Source organism: Megascapheus bottae, chromosome 1 (assembly GCF_031878675.1).
Source record: "Megascapheus bottae isolate mThoBot1 chromosome 1, mThoBot2.hap1, whole genome shotgun sequence".
Taxonomy (NCBI): Eukaryota; Metazoa; Chordata; class Mammalia; order Rodentia; family Geomyidae; genus Megascapheus; species Megascapheus bottae.
This window is the reverse complement of record NC_143509.1, coordinates 72,000,016-72,016,142: the sequence shown is the minus strand read 5'-3', so window position 1 is coordinate 72,016,142 and position 16,127 is coordinate 72,000,016. Positions and strand designations below refer to the sequence as shown.

Below are 16,127 nucleotides of genomic sequence, written 5' to 3'. Positions count from 1 at the left end.
AGTCTACAAGATATTAAAATTTAGAATATTAAATAATAAGATCACATACAACAGCGTTTCAATGCCATTAGCTTCCAATAAATCAAATTTGCAGGAATTAAAGTATCGAGTTATTATGTTTCACTGAGAGGAAATATTAAAATTCATGAGCATTCTAAAGGACACCATAACTAAAGTAAAGCAGATTACATTTCTTTCAATACAGGATCAGAAATTTCTGATAGATGGTCACCAGAAATGATCAGAAATCAACAGCAAAATAAATAAATATGTTGAAAAAATTTACATGATTAATTTCACTGATAGTGGTAGGAGAGAAGAAAGTTAGAAAGGTAATTTAAAAATAGCTGAGCTCTTTTATAGCTGGTAGGAAAAAGAAAATGCTAGTAAGGAGGTTAAAGAGGATATGAAGGACATTTGAAAGTACTTCAGGGGAAAAAGAAATAAGAAAGATGAGGTAGACTTTTGTAGATAAAATTGGATACAGGAGCTATAAAATTGATACATAATAATTGGAAAGAAGCATCAGTAACATAGCAAAAATAATATAAATATAAATTACCATCAACAAAATTTTACAAACAAATTGTGAGAGGCTAACATAAAAAAACTTCAAATGTTAGTATAGAATGTAATTTAAATGCTCCTCCAATAATAAATCTCAATGGAAATCATTTAATGCTGAGAACAAATGAACAGATATTCTAACAGAAATATTCACTAATATTCAATCTTGTTAGTAATCTTTTTGTTACAGCATTTTTCACTAGTATATCATAGAAGCATCTATAATTTTCCCTGTTCTTGAATTTTGATCTCTGTTTAGATGCATCCTGCAATACATCTACAAAGAAATCTACTACAAAGTTTATGATGTTCCTTTCTTTTAGAATACAGAAATAGCATTAAGTAATGAATCTCGAATGTTTCCATTTACATTGTTGTTCTAATTATTCCAAATCTTTCATTAAAAGGCATATGTTCCCTCATGACATTTCAAGTAGTGAGGATACTGTAAAGACACCTGCATATCCATTTTTGTAGGGGCTCTGTTCACAGTAGTCAAGGTAAAGATACAGCCTAGATGCCCTACAATACTTGAGTGGATTAGATAATGTACATAGGCACAATGGAATTTTAGTTTTCCAAATGACATAAGATTATGACATTTTCTGGGAAATAGCTAGATCTAAAATAACATGATTGTTCTACAGTCATGTTATGTGAGGCAAGCCAGGCCGAAAGTGACAAACAGTGCACGCTTTCTCTTGTATGTGGAAACTAGATCTAAAATACACCAGGGCATAGCTTGTACAAGATGCTAAGCATCCTAAAGGAAGATAGATACTCTTCCAGGAACTCTTCTGAACATTTAATATACAATTTATGGAAATAAATTCCAGGAACTGGAAACGTATTTTTTTTCTGGTTGTTGGTGGTGTTTGTGTTGATATTCATGCTGTTTTCTGTCTGTTGAGGTGGAGCAAAGGGAGGGTAAAAATGGAGATAGGAAGGATGAACAAATGCAGTCATGGTGCTTGTAAATACTATACGGAAACTGAGCAGTGCCACTGGTGGCACGGACAGGAGAGGTAACATGGGATAAAGCACTAGAAAGGGTGATATTGTCCAAAGGGACCTGATTTAATAATAACACTAAATTATATTAAAGAAGACTTTTATAGTCGTGTACTTGTGCTGGGTGGGCACGGTGGAAGGGCCTGTAATCTGAGCCACTCAGGAGGCTGAGGGTCAAGGTTCAAAGCCCGCCCAGCCACAAAAGGACCTGAGACTCCTATCTCCAATTAATCCTATAAAATGGGAAATGGGGCTTGGCTCAAGGGTAGGGTGGTAGCCTTGAGCTGAAGAGCTCAGGGACAGCACTCAGGCCAAGTTCAAGCCCCATCACCCCCCCACCCACACAAGAAAGGGCTTTTATTTGGTCATCAGTGTCCCTCTTATTACCATTGAGAAGGAAGAACTATGATGCAGAAGTTTACAACTATGAGTAGAATTAAGCTAGAAGTTAGGGATGCTAGGAAGTAGTTGTGGTAGTATGATCTTCCTCGAGTGTACCCAGCCCTCAGGAATCTTTCCAGATAAATCATATGAAAAATTCAAGAGAAGGTATTTTCTCTAAGCAAAAAATCTGAGAAGGATTAAGCGGAAAGTATATTGCTATGTCTAGTTTATGCATTTTTTTATTTAAATTATTGTCTCATTTTTAGGCATGTAAATTACTTTGGATTTTCATTGTAGAAAAAAAAAACCCCAAGGCTTTAGTTCAAGTATGAATCCTTAGTGAACCTCTTAAAGTTACTTATTTGCTAACTAGGAAAGGAATACTTATATCATCTAGGTGATATGGACATTACATAAGATGTGGTCAATTTTTGTATAAATGGTTAGCCCAGTAGCTGACACAAAAATAAACTTTAATTCTCCTTCTATCTTACTTTAACCTTGGGAAATGACTTAAGATCTTGGAAATAAATACAGCTGTAATAGGACCTGATCATTATAGACATCATCAAACTGATTACTCTCCTGCATTTGACACTGAATATAACAATGCAACTTAAGCTTGAGTAGATTTCCTTAAGCTTGAATAGATTTCTCATAGTGTCATTTTTAATAAATTTGTCTTAAAATTTGTTTGGCCCAGCTCTTATTAACAACTGGAGTCAATACTAAGGAATTATTCAGTTAATTATTTTAAATGGAATGTTATCTTTTAGTTCCAATTTGGTTCCACAATAGTTCTTGCTTCTTGGTCCTATGAGCATACACTTTGTGTAACTCCTAAAATCCCATTTGGGCCATAGAAATGGCAAAATCTGATTCTCAAATGATGTCAAAGTCAATACCAAAATAGGTAAGCTACTATGCTTTTGTATTTGCTACTAAATAAGTAATATGTGGAAAAGTATTTCTTTTACACTATCCATCATTGGATTCCATTCTCAAAAAGCTAGCTCACTAAGGTTAGCATTGTAAACGTAGCAAGGTGGTAACTTAGAAGATATATAATCAAATCACGGGAAATGATGGTCTTTTATTAGTCAAAGTACTATTATTGCTCCAGGAAATAAAATAAGGGTTACTATTTTCCCAGAAGCAAGTAAGTGAAATATAATATCATCAGATGATAATAGGCTGGTGAAACTGAAACAAATGGTTAAATAACAAGAAATGATCACAAGCCATCTTGGATGACAAAGTATGGTCCCAGTAAAGCTTTTAACAAGACTACTGAGACATCATAGTGCCAGACAACTCAGAGGACAGGTAGAAATTGATCCTGGACACAATGGCAGTAAGCTACCTTTTTACATCTGTTCATTCAAGCTCAGCTCTCACAATGGAATTGAGCCTTCCACTTCCTATGTGTACTTAAATTTTGTGCCTCTGAGAAGCAGAAGTGTTTTCTTCCTTTAATCCAAGTTCTTCCCCTTTCTAGCCTATTACGGAAGATGGACAAATTATTGTAAATGTTCCCCAGTTTCCTCATATTCCATAATTGTTTTTTTATGACAAAAGTGGCAGTGAGGCTATTTTTTTCTTTAGTTAGATAAATCAATTACTATAATCTATTTACAAGGATGAGTCATTGAATCTTTAATTATGCTATTCACTAAGTGTTAGTACAGTTTGGAGTTGTGCCTAGCTCATGCCTATTTCTCCTCCCCCTCTTGTTTTCCTTCTCTTTCTTTCTTTCTTTCTTTCTTTCTTTCTTTCTTTCTTTCTTTCTTTCTTTCTTTCTTTCTTCCTCCTCCTCCTCTTCCTCCTCCTCTTCCTCCTCCTCCTTCTTCTTCTTCCTCTTCCTCTTTCTCTTCCTTCTTCTTCTTGCATTTCATGAGTGAAAATAGTTTCCTCATTCCCTAGTTCTTGGGTAAAATCTGCTCATATATTTTGATATACATACCAGTTCTTATTGGAAAGACATTGTGAAGTTCCAAATGGAAATGACTTACTTTGAGATAAAAATTTAAAAATGCAATTGATAATTAAATATTAAAGGATTTCCTTAGCTCCAAGTAGCAATCTATTAAGAAAATATACTTAAGTGAATAGAACTCTATAACATCTGTCTCAAAACTCTCTTGAATAGACTTGTTTATCCTTCCTATATGGGCATAAGTAGACAAATTTAATTAAGCGACCCCCCCAAACAGATCAAAGGAAGGTTTTCTCTAAGGAGAAATGCCTTTTGTATCGAAGAAGATAAAGTTTCTAACTCATTTGGGTTTTTTCTAACTCAAAATCAGAAATGATAGTTTATATCAGATTTTATTGATACACAGGTTTTTAAAGAGGAAATAGGAATTTCACAAGACTCTCATTGGGTTCCTGAACATGAAGTTTGTGTCAGTACTCAATTTATGGTCTTCCTGTGGGCTGTATGGTAAAGTTTAATTATTTCAGAAAATGCATAACTCTTCCATATTAATGATGTTTTCCTATTGGGACATGGAAAAAGTTATATAGTGAAATCTATACTTTTTCTTTCCAGAAGTAACTCTACTGTAAGTAACATTCACAAAGTATTATTTTGTAGTTACATTTATAGAGTATATTAGGTCTACTCTGGAAAGTACATAGAGTTCTTTGGTTCACACTGTAATAATATCTTTAGACATTGCTCTCTTCTTTCAGATGTAGATAAAATTGATTTGCATACCTTATTTTAAATTCAATGTTTTTTTCAACATTTCTGTGAATTCCCAGGAGGATATATTCTCTCAGATCCCCCTAATATCAATTTCAGGTTCACTCTGAAATTAATCTAATTCTTTTTCATGTCCTTTAGATCCTTTCTCCAAAATTGACTCAAAAAAAGAAATATTGTTCTTTCTTTAATTTCTCCCATATGGCATTCACAGAAAGATTTGTAGATACAGCAAATCACACTCTAGTCAGATTTCAATAATAGTTTTACATGAAGTAAAGCCATTTATTTAAAATGGAGGCATTAGATTAACACTTAAAATTTATTTTCATGTTAGTTTTGTTTCTGGTTTATTTTAAAGCTAAAATCTCCTGCTGACTTCTGCCAGATTGGCCCCAAATTGCAATCTTTTAACTTTAGCCTCCCAAGTACATAGGACATGAAATATGTGTCATGATGTGCCAGTCTTTTGAAGCTCTTTACTTAACACACATTGTCCTTTAAGTAAAAAACCAGAAATTTCTAATTGACAAAATGTCTCCTTGGATTCCACTAGACATTTTACTTTGCCTCATTGTTTGGGAAGATCTGTAGAATAAAAATATTTTGTTGATGCTATTTTAGTTTCAATAAGAGTTTCTTAGAAAGCATTGTTCAACAATAGACAAACTAGCCCAATTACAGACTTTTAACCATTATTCTTAATTTCTTTAATTAAAAATGTGGCAGCATGTTCAACTTAAAATTTACTAGAAATATTGATCTCAGAGGTCAGTACTTTTATTCATATCAAATTTAGCTCTTTATTTTTCTTTTGTGAATCATGTCCTTAGTAATTATTTGGCTGAGCTCATTTCCAAATTCTAAATTTCATTCAATATTGAATTTTTCTAAGAACTGTAATGAAAAACATGTTTTGACTAAGTGTGTTGTTTGCCATTGTCAACTTTTCTTTTTTTTTTTTTTTTTTTTTGTGGGTCATGGGGCTTGAACTCTGCCTGAGTGCTGTCCTTGAGCTCTTTAACTCAAGGATGCTGCCCTACCCTCTAGCCAAGCCCCACTTCCCATTTTTCAGAAGTTAATTGGAGGTAAGAGTTTCAGGTCCTTTTGTGCCAGGATGGCTTTGAACCTTGATCCTCAGATCTCAGCCTCCAGAGTAGCTAGGATTACAGGCATGAGCCACCATGCCTGGCCATTGTGAACTTTTTGTAATGGTAATTTCTATTATACTATTCACTATAGCACGAGTACCGACTTATTGAACTGAATATTCAAATGGTTATATTGAATTTAATGATTCACAGTTATATTATTTTATAAACATAGTGAATATAATGCACTATGGGGTTAGGGTAGACTTTTTATTGTGATTTTATGTGAAAGCAGAGAGAGTGTCCACACAGACTTGGTGGGTAGGGAATCAAAAGGGTGGAACAGAATAATGGCCAAGGACACAGAGCTGCTATTTCTAAGTACATTGTTTTTCTGACATGTACAGTGGGGTCAGAATTCCCACCGAGCAGCATATTCAGGTGGAAATGATGAGTGAATATCTTTAATGACCTTCACTTTGATTTGCTTCACAGGCCTTGTAGTTCTATTGGTCTTTGATCTCACCAGGGCTTCAGGTCTCTATGACTTTCTTTACTCCTCAATTTACACTTTGTCTTATGGAGACAGGATGCATAAAATTTTCTAACTCTACCAAACACCCTTCAGTTTTCCTTCTAAAGTAGTTTATTCTGCTGGATTATGACCATTTACCTGGAAAGACTTAGCTCGCTTCTCAGGTCAAAAGTAACTGTAGAGGCTAGTAGAGCTCCTTTAGTGAGTTAAAGCCCTTGGGTCTTTTTCCTCCTGATATGTTCCCTTCTCAGCATCCTACAGTCATCTTTTCATCTCTTCCTCTAGCACATTTTTTTCATTCTTTGCTTTTGCTTTTCAGTGGGACTGTGGTCGAAACTCAGGGCCTCCTGCTTGCCACACGCTAGCCCATTCTAGTGCCTTTTATTTGACTTTATTTTCTGTAAGAGAGATTTTTCCCTTTGAGATTTTCTCATTTTCTCAATCATAACCAATACCTTGGGAAATTATTGCTTGTGGGATTTTTAGGTTTGGAGCCAACCAGTAAAGGGATTTTGAACAAGACTCCTCTCAAGGGGTGCTTACTCATACCAGACCATATGCATATATTTATTTCTCTTAGGTTTAAGGCTAGCCTTAGAGATGCAAACCTTTGTGAGAATTAGTACAGTGTAGTATGGTATGGCCAACAAAGGCAAAAAGAATACAGGTGTCCCAGGATGCTGGGGTTTTTAGTCCTCCGTCCCTCCCGATCTGCAAGAGGGATAGAGAGAACACTCCCCGACCAGGACAAGTCAAGAAAGAAAAGGGCCTACTGATGGCCCCCAGCCCTCCCTCACCAGAGGACAATCAGACATGTCAGCGAGACCTAGCAAAGCAGGAACTCGTTTATTTAGGAAGTAGCTCCTCTAGGATGCAGGAGACTATCAGCACAAAGGTGGGCAGCATGGGGGGGGGGGATGTAGGTAAAGAAAGGCAATCAAGTTCTGTCTGAGAGGGCGGAAATGTTCAGGGCCAATTCCAGAGGTAGCCTTACTTTACATCACAAACCACAGCCATGCCTTCCAACAGGGCAACAGGCAGTTTGGGTCTCCAAACCAGGAAATGAGCACTGGGCCAAGAATTAGGCCTTCTTTTACAGCATAGGTTTCCATTTCCCTGATGTGACGTGCCCCACACCTGAATATCCATGGGGGATATCCAGGTTTTCCTGTGCTTATAACATTTCGTGGATGCTAAATTTCCACACATAAAAGAGTGTAGAATTTGCATATAATCTAAACAGCCTCCCATAGACATTGAGCTATTTCTACCTCAATGATAATACCTAGTATAATGCATAGCAAATGCTGTGTTATAGCTGTTGTGTTGTCTAGGAAATAATGACAAGAAAAAATCCCATACACATTCACTGTAGATGAAATCATTTTCCCCAGATAGTTTCAGTCTGCAGTTAGGTGAGTCCCCAATGCAGAACTTGCAGATACAGGTTGGAATGTGTTTCAACACCAGTTTCCCCCCAATGCTAAGTATTTAGAGGATAATCGTGATAGTGTCAGCCTGAATAGCCTGTTAGCCCTTGAATTTTCTCAATATTTGCACTGAAGTTTTATAGATGACAGAATTTTACATCATCTAAAACATTTTTTTAAAAAAGACCCATGAACAGACTTGTATAGGCACATATATGTGTGTATATACATATACACACATATATATTCAAAAGTCATGATGCAAATCCATTCAACCATCCTATCTTTCTTCAGGCTCTAGCCTATACTCAATTTTTCATTAAAATATTGTTTTTGCTGAGGACATTTGCAGTAGCCTGGAACATATTTTCTCCAGTGCTTGATTTTAAGCTCCCTATGCATCTTAGAATTCAAAAAATTCTGACATGTTTGAGTATCATTGAACAAACAATAGCTATGACTATGTCAAGAACAGTGTCAAGCTGAGTGGAAAATATGCTGCCTTTGATAATAACATCTTTAACAAATTTCATTAAGCTGCTGATGCTGTCAATAATAATGTTCCCAGACAGAAGAACTAGTTCATTCCCACACATCATTCATGATAAAATGTTTTAAGCATAGGGAAATACAAAGTGAAAATCATGATGGATTGCTATCACCCACGTTTGATGAATCTTACTATTCTATCTTACTGTTCTATCACACATGCTTCTGATATTGGAAGGAAGCATTGCACATTCAGTTGGTTCTGTTCACTCTTCTGTTTCCCTCTTCTTATTTTAGATAATTAATTGATCTCTTTAATGTTTTCATTTTATTATATGATTATGCTGAAATAATATTCCGTGTTTGTGAAAGTCGATAAGGGCTATCACAATGTAATGAATTGTTCATGTGAAATGTAATTTGTCTTCACATTGTTTCTTTAGGGTTTTTTTCTATACAAGCTTATATTTCATTCATTTTCACTATGTAAGTGGTACATTACATGAACTTGGCATATTATGCTTACTTTGCCTACTTTGTCATGTTGTCCTTTTTATTTTTTAAACTTTCTGAGAAGTTACACTTTCAAGGAATTCTGTGATACAAAGACAAAGACATAAGAAAGTCCTAAGTGATTACTTTTTTTTTTTTTTTGGTGGGTCATGGGGCTTGAACTCAGCCTGGGCACTGTCCCTGAGCTCTTCAGCTCAAGGCTACCACCCTATTCTTGAGCCAAGTCCCACTTCACATTTTCTAAAGGTTAATTGGAGATAAGAGACTCAGGTTCTTTTGTCCCCTGGATGGCTTTGAACCTTGATCCTCAGATCTCAGGCTCCTTAGTAGCTAGGATTACAGGCATGAGCCACCATGCCTGGCTATGTGATTACTTTTTTAAGCCATTGAGATTTGGAATCAATCATTGTGTAGTAATTATCTATTTACTTTCATTGTAAGCATCAGAATATCTGCTTCTTCAAGCATTTTCCACTTCTCCTTAAATCTATGTATGTCATGGCTGCAGTTTATTTAGGGTCATCATCTCGACTTATCACTACAGTATATGCTCTTGGAGAACTGAGCCCATGTCCTCATTTTAACTGTTATTTCCCCTTTTCTCATCATTTGTGGTTTGGTAATTAACAGTTTTTTAATTTCTAAAATGAATGACACAAATTCATATTAAATCTAATTTTGATGGAGCTTCTTTTCCTCTATAAACTTTAGCCCTATATTTACTTAAGACTATTTTCTTGGTAAACAGAGAGCCAGAAAGTATTTTTTTCTTTTTTTTTTTCAGCCATGGGGCTTTAACTCTGGGCCTGGACATTGCCCCGAGGCTATTCAGCTCAAGGCTAGTGCTCTATCACTTGAGCCATAGGACCACTTCTGGTTTTCTGGTGGTTAATTGGAGATAAGGGTCTGACTTTTGTGCCCCCCACTGGCTTTGAGTCACGATTCTCAGATCTCAGCCTCCTGAGTAGCTAGGATTAAAGACATGAACCACTAAGTAGGAAGATGGCACAGAGACAATAGGGACCCAGCCTAGGTGTATCCCACAAAAAGAGAGAATCAGGGAATCCCATGAGCCAACTATCTTAAGAAACCCACAAACACAAATTCAAGAAGCAATGGAAAAGTACACCAACCAGAAAAGAAATCCAGAAAAGCTTATATCCAATGTTCACAAAGAATCTGAAACACGAGGACCCCTCCCCCATACCTCACCACTGGCTCCAAGCTACCAAAGCTGAGGTGGAAGGTGCCCCCGGCTGGGAAGCCCTGACCTCCAGCAACAACAGCAATGTTGGAAACTAGACACAGGAATCCACACTGACCGGGTGCAGACAACATAGACGGCAGCGGAGATCAGAGGGAAAGCAAACGACCCCCCCAGCACCATGGAGCAGCTCACATCAAACCCCGTCAATAAGTAGTCCAACGGCTTCCCTAAAACCCATTGGGAAAGCAGAGTTGGTGGTGAGCTTCAGAATTTAACCCAGACCTCTCCACACAGCCCAAGAAAGACTGGCAAGTGCAGGGGGGCAAGGAATTCAGAATCCGGTCCCTTCCCCCAACAGCCCTCTCCCCCAGGCCATTGGCTGGAGACTGACAGGCCCGTGGGCTCTAAGACCCAGCACCCCAACAAAGGGGACAGAGGTGTCCCTGCTCCCACCTGCCCAACAGTCTCCTCTCCCAGGCCACTGAAACTGGAGACTCAGGGGCGCTAAGACCCTGCCTTTCAACAGCGGATAGGTGTGTGCAGGGGTCTGTGAGCCAGCATCTAACTGACCTAAACCTTAATGGGACACCATCCTGCTGGGAGTCTCCAGCAAGACAGAATCAAAGGCCCCCCTCGGAGTCACAGAAAGATTCTCAGCCAAAGCAGCTGAAACACAGCAGGGAGCTGAAGAGCAGACCAGCAGGGACCAAGCTTGCCCTCTGAGAGCCAGAAAGGCGTGGCTCTGCCCACAGAGCCCACATCCTCAGCTTGGCCTTGCCCCTGGGAACAGGGTATAATCAATTTACCTTAAAATCAGGAACTAGACAGGGATGCCCACTCTTTCCACTCTCTTCAGTATAATGCTGGAACCCTTAACCAGAGCAATAAGGCAAGAAAAGGACATCAAAGGGATCCACATAGGGAAAGAAGAAATTAAACTCTCACTATTCGCAGATGACATGATCCTCTACTTGAGTGACCCAATAAGTGACCCAAACTCCTAGAATTAATAAACCACTTTAGCAAAGTGACAGGATACAAAATTAACCTTCAAAACTCAGTAGCCTTCTTGTACACCAACAATACACAAATAGAAGGCAGTAGCCAAATCAAGAAAATGAGCCCATTTGCAATAGCCCCCAAAAGAATAAAATACTTAGGAATTAACTTAACCAAAGAAGTAAAGGAATTATTTAATGAAAACTATAAAAGCCTAACAAAAGAAATTAACGAGGACACCAGGAAATGGAAAGGTATCCCATGCTCATGGGTAAGGAGAACCAATATAGTGAAAATAGCCATACTGACAAAATTGATATACAAATTCAAAATCCCAAAGACATTCTTTACTGAAATAGAAGACACAATCCAGAGGTTCATATGGAATAATAAAAGACCGAGAAGAGCCAAAACAATTCTAGGCAAAAAGAGCAATGCAGGTTACAGTATTACAATACCAGACTTCAAAGTCTACTGTAGAGCCATAATAACAAAAGCAGCATGGTGCTGGCACAAAAATAGACCAGAACATCAATGGAACAGAATAGAAAATCCAGAAATAGAACCACATATCTATAGGCAACTTGTATTTGACAAAGGAGCCAAAGATATACAGTGGAACAAACACAGTTTATTCAATTATTGGTGCTGGCAAACCTGGGCAGCCACATGCAGAAAACTAAAAATTGACCCTAGCCTTTCACCATGAACAAGCATTAACTGAAAGTGGATCAAAGACCTCAATGTCAGTCTGGAAACCGTGAAACTGTTACATGATAGAGTAGGAGAGACACTGGAACTCATAGGCACAGGCAAAAGATTCCTGAACAGAATCCCATGGTCACAACAGATTGGACAGAGACTCAACAAATGGGACTACCTAAAAATAAAAAGTTTCTGCACAGATAAAAGCATAACTACTAAAGTAGAGAGACAGCCAACCAACCAGGAAAAGATTTTTAACAATAATATATCAGACAAATGCTTAATATCCAGTATTATAGGGAACTCAAGAAATTAATCCCCCCAAACCCAACAAACCATTCACTAAATAGGCAAGGGAACTAAAGGGAGAGTTATCAAAAGAAGAGATGAAAATGGCAGAAAAGCATATGAGTCCATGGTCATGAAGGAAATGCAAATAAAAACAACCCTAAGATACCACTTTACCCCAACAAGAATGGCCAAAATTTTGAACTCAGACAATGATAGATGCTGCACTGCTGGTGGGATTATAAACTAGTTTAGCCACTCTGGAAAGCAGTGTGGAGGTTTCTTAAAGAACTGAAAATTGACCTTCTCTATGATCCTGCCATACTACTTCTAGGCATCTATCCTAAACACCATAACCCAAGATATGATAAGCTATGTTTATCTCTGCACTATTTACAATAGCCAGGTGATGGAAACAATCCAAATGCCCTACTGAAGATGAATGGATACAGAAAATATGGTATATATATATATATATATATATATATATGAATTCTACATAACCAACAGACAAGATAAAATCATAAAATCATGGCATTTGCAGGGCAGTGGATGAATCTAGAGCAAATCATGTTAAGTGAGACAAGTCAAGACCAAATGAACAAAAGGCACATGGTATCCTTAATATGTGGCTATTAGATCCAAACAGTACAAGACAGAGGACTCAATATTTGCATACCCAATTCTATGGATGTGGTACTGGAAATATAAACACAACTACATAGACAATAAAACTTATGACTCTATAGATATAATGTTTTATTACATAGATTAACATGCATCTATGACATACAAACCCTCAGCCTAATTTTGATTATGTTCTAAAATCTAAATGTCAGTGATTGTATATTGAGAATCCTTCCTTGAATACTTGTTTGTTAAACACGTCATTTGAAATATGATGTAAAAATCAATGTTAATAAATTCTTTAATTAAAAAAAAAGACGTGAACCATTGGTGTCTGGCTTCTTGTGGGCCTTTTCATCACCATCTCTTGGGCTGTCTTTGCTTGTTCTCTGTGATGTTGAGCCTCATCCATCAGTCATATAGATTCTGTCTTAGATGGAGATAGCTGAATAGTCTGGTCAAGTTTCCCCCTTTATCTTAGATCACTGCTAGGGTACTAGACTCCTACCATTCATTTGATTTGGTACCACTTGCAACTTGGTCTTCATTTAACTCTTTATTTATCTAATTCTTTCTGCTTCCTACTTAACCTTAGGAGTGTGTATAGTCTAATAGTCATTGGTTTTACAGATATCCTTTGACATACTACTGTGTTTTAACCTTATTGCAAACCATCACTGCTCTGAGAGATCATCTCATTCAGTAACTTTTCTGTGCATTTTTCTAAAGGAAAAGACCAGTATTTACATTTCATAAACATCACTCCCTTTTAATCTTTTTCTCTTTATGAGAATTTCCATCTTGATGATCAATTGTTTGCATTGAACACCAAGTTATCAACTTTATTGCTTTAATGATTGCTTTAATTTGGTCAGTAATATGACTTAAAACTGCTCAACTGCAAAAGATGTATTGTATTATGCTTGGATAATAGAAAAATAATGAAAAATGTCAAGCTCACCATTGTAACTTTGATTTGGTACACTTAGTCGATATGGCCTATGTTGAAATGAACTATTTCTGCCTTACCCTTCATCTTACATATATCTTTTGTGTTTCTTAGTAATTAGAAACAAAAGAATTGGCCTGTTAAAATTTTTTGTTTTAGATATATGATCAATGAGAGGTGTTTATACCTTAGTTTGAGGTTTATTTATATGTATATATTTTTTGTTGTTGTTGTTTTGTTTTGCGAGTTCTAGGGACTGAACTTAGTGCCTGAGTAATGTCCTTGGGCTTTTCTGAAAGCTACTGCTCTACCACTTGAGGCACAGCACCTGTTCTGGCTTCTCTATATATGTGGTACCAAGGAATCAAAACTGGGTATTTGTGCATGCTAGGCAAGCAGTCTACCACTAGGCCAAATTCTTGGCCAGTTTATTAATTAATTAATTTTTGTCAGTCATGGGGCTTGAATCTGGACCTGGGTGTTGTCCCTTTTTTCAGGTCTAGGATACTGCCCTACCCCTGGAGCCACAGACCCACTTCCCATTTTCTAGTGCTTAATTGGAGGTAAGAGCCTCAGGTTCTTTAGTGCCAGGCTGGCTTTGAACTGTGATCCTCAAATCTCAGCCCTCTGAGTAGCTAGGATTACAGGCATGAGCCACTGTGTATGGCTCCTTTATATTTTTTTAAAATAAGGATCGTATAATGGCCTTTCTTATCTTTCTAAATCTACTGAACCTCTAACTGAGACATATACTTTCTGATTTTGTGGGTCATGGGGCTTGAACTTGGCCTGGGCACTGTTCCTGAGGTCTTTAGCTCAAGGCTACCACCCTACTCTTGGGCCTGGGTGCTATCCCTCAGCTCTTCAGCTCAAGGCTACCACTCTACCCTTAAGCCAAGCCCCACTTCCTGTTATCTAGAGGTTAATTGGAGGTAAGAGTCTCACGTTCTTTTGTGCCAGGCTGGGTTTGAACCTTGATCCTCAGATCTCAGCCTCCTCAGTAGCTAGGATTACAGGCATGAGCCACCACACCCCACCCATATATACATTTTTTTATTAGCACAGGGCTCTCTGGGGTCATACTACATTATGAATTATATATTCAAGGTAATTTCTCTTTATCCTGAGCAGAGAGGAAAACTATGAATAGAGAAAGCTTGGGACAAATGTTCAACAAGTTGCTGGGCACTGACTAACTATGCTTCTTAGAAAGAGCAGATGTGTTTACCTGATTCTCAGAGTAACTTAGATTTCATCAAGAATAGGCAGAGGACCCATAGAAAATCAGAAAATAATCGAATATTTATTAGGCTCTACTAATACAATCTTATTTTATCAAATCATAGCTAAATTAAATAGCCAATATTTGCCTTGTGAGGATTTCAGAAGGTGATTTTCATATAGTTTATCTATGCATAAGCAGAAGCATGTTCAGTCATGTGAACAATACCATGGTTTGAACAGAGCTTGTGAGGAGTCATGTCATGAATCTCAACAATACTACTTGCTCTATATTCCACCTTTCTCACCTTTTATTTAGTGGTTTTGTAATTTGGAATGTTTTTGAAATGAAAGGAGGGAAAGGAATGACACTACAATTTCCTTGAGGAGAAATCAGGAGTTTTCGAATAAAGAACTATTTAAGATATAGTAATAAAATTCCTTGTTAACATAGAAGCATCCTGGGTCATTTCCTTTGTTCCAAGTCATTATGTTATTATTTAAAGATATTTCTCAATTGACGAGTGGGCAGCATCCCAAAAATCATTTGTGATTAGCTCTAGAGTTTAGAATTCATTTCCTGTACAAATAGCGTAATGAATGATTATCATGTTCCCTTCTAATATTGCAACCACTTTAACCTCAGGAACTTAAATACATGGGATTATTTTAAAACACTTCTAACCATTATATGCTTCATTATCATTTTTTCAATAAAACATCACCATGCATTAATTGTATAAAGGAATTTCTTTGTGATATTTCACATATATGTATAATATATTGTTGTTTGATTAAACTCTTCTACTGTTCTTTTTTTCTCTTCATTCTTCCCTCCTATCTTTCAACACTTTCCTATGGGTTTCCTTATGCAATTTTCATGCAAAGACACAATTTATTTTGACACTGTCTAGACCCCAGTATTATCTTTCCCTTTTCCTTCTCCTCGTAAGCAGTCCCACAATTACAATCGTGTAAATGCCTTCATTGGAGATAAGCTGGGAGTACATTGGGACCACCAGGAATCTTTTTTATTGAAACCAACTTCATGACAGAAGAGGTTTCTGAAGATAAGCACTTCAGTTGCTTAAAAATTAAAAGGCAAAAGGAAAACTTCACTCATGAGAAGCATGTGACTTCAGATGTTTATAGAAGTGTTTTGTGACACTGAGGACTTCATAGTTTGCATCTTTGGTGCTATCTGTTCTGAACTTGAGCCTTACTTCAGAAGCTACACCATTTTGCCTCTTACTTTGAGGGTATTTGAGAGCAGATTTAATTAGAATAGCAACTTTTTACAGAACAATTTTAGTAGTTCATAAGTCTGAAAATTTCAAAGCCTTTTGTATTCAATTTAATATTTTATTTTTCTTGTACTTCATGATTTATTATTTTTTTGGGGGG

The 16,127-nt window shown here is 37.0% G+C and overlaps 1 long non-coding RNA gene across 1 annotated transcript in view; it reads left to right on the top strand.

The window, feature by feature from the left end:
* The first annotated feature begins 2,054 nt into the window (after positions 1-2,054).
* LOC150069416 (uncharacterized) overlaps positions 2,055-16,127 on the top strand; it is a 146,202-nt gene continuing 132,129 nt past the window's right edge. Inside the window, exon 1 of the long non-coding RNA XR_016535468.1 lies at positions 2,055-2,127. This is a non-coding gene — a long non-coding RNA (uncharacterized LOC150069416). The remainder of the gene's footprint in view (positions 2,128-16,127) is intronic.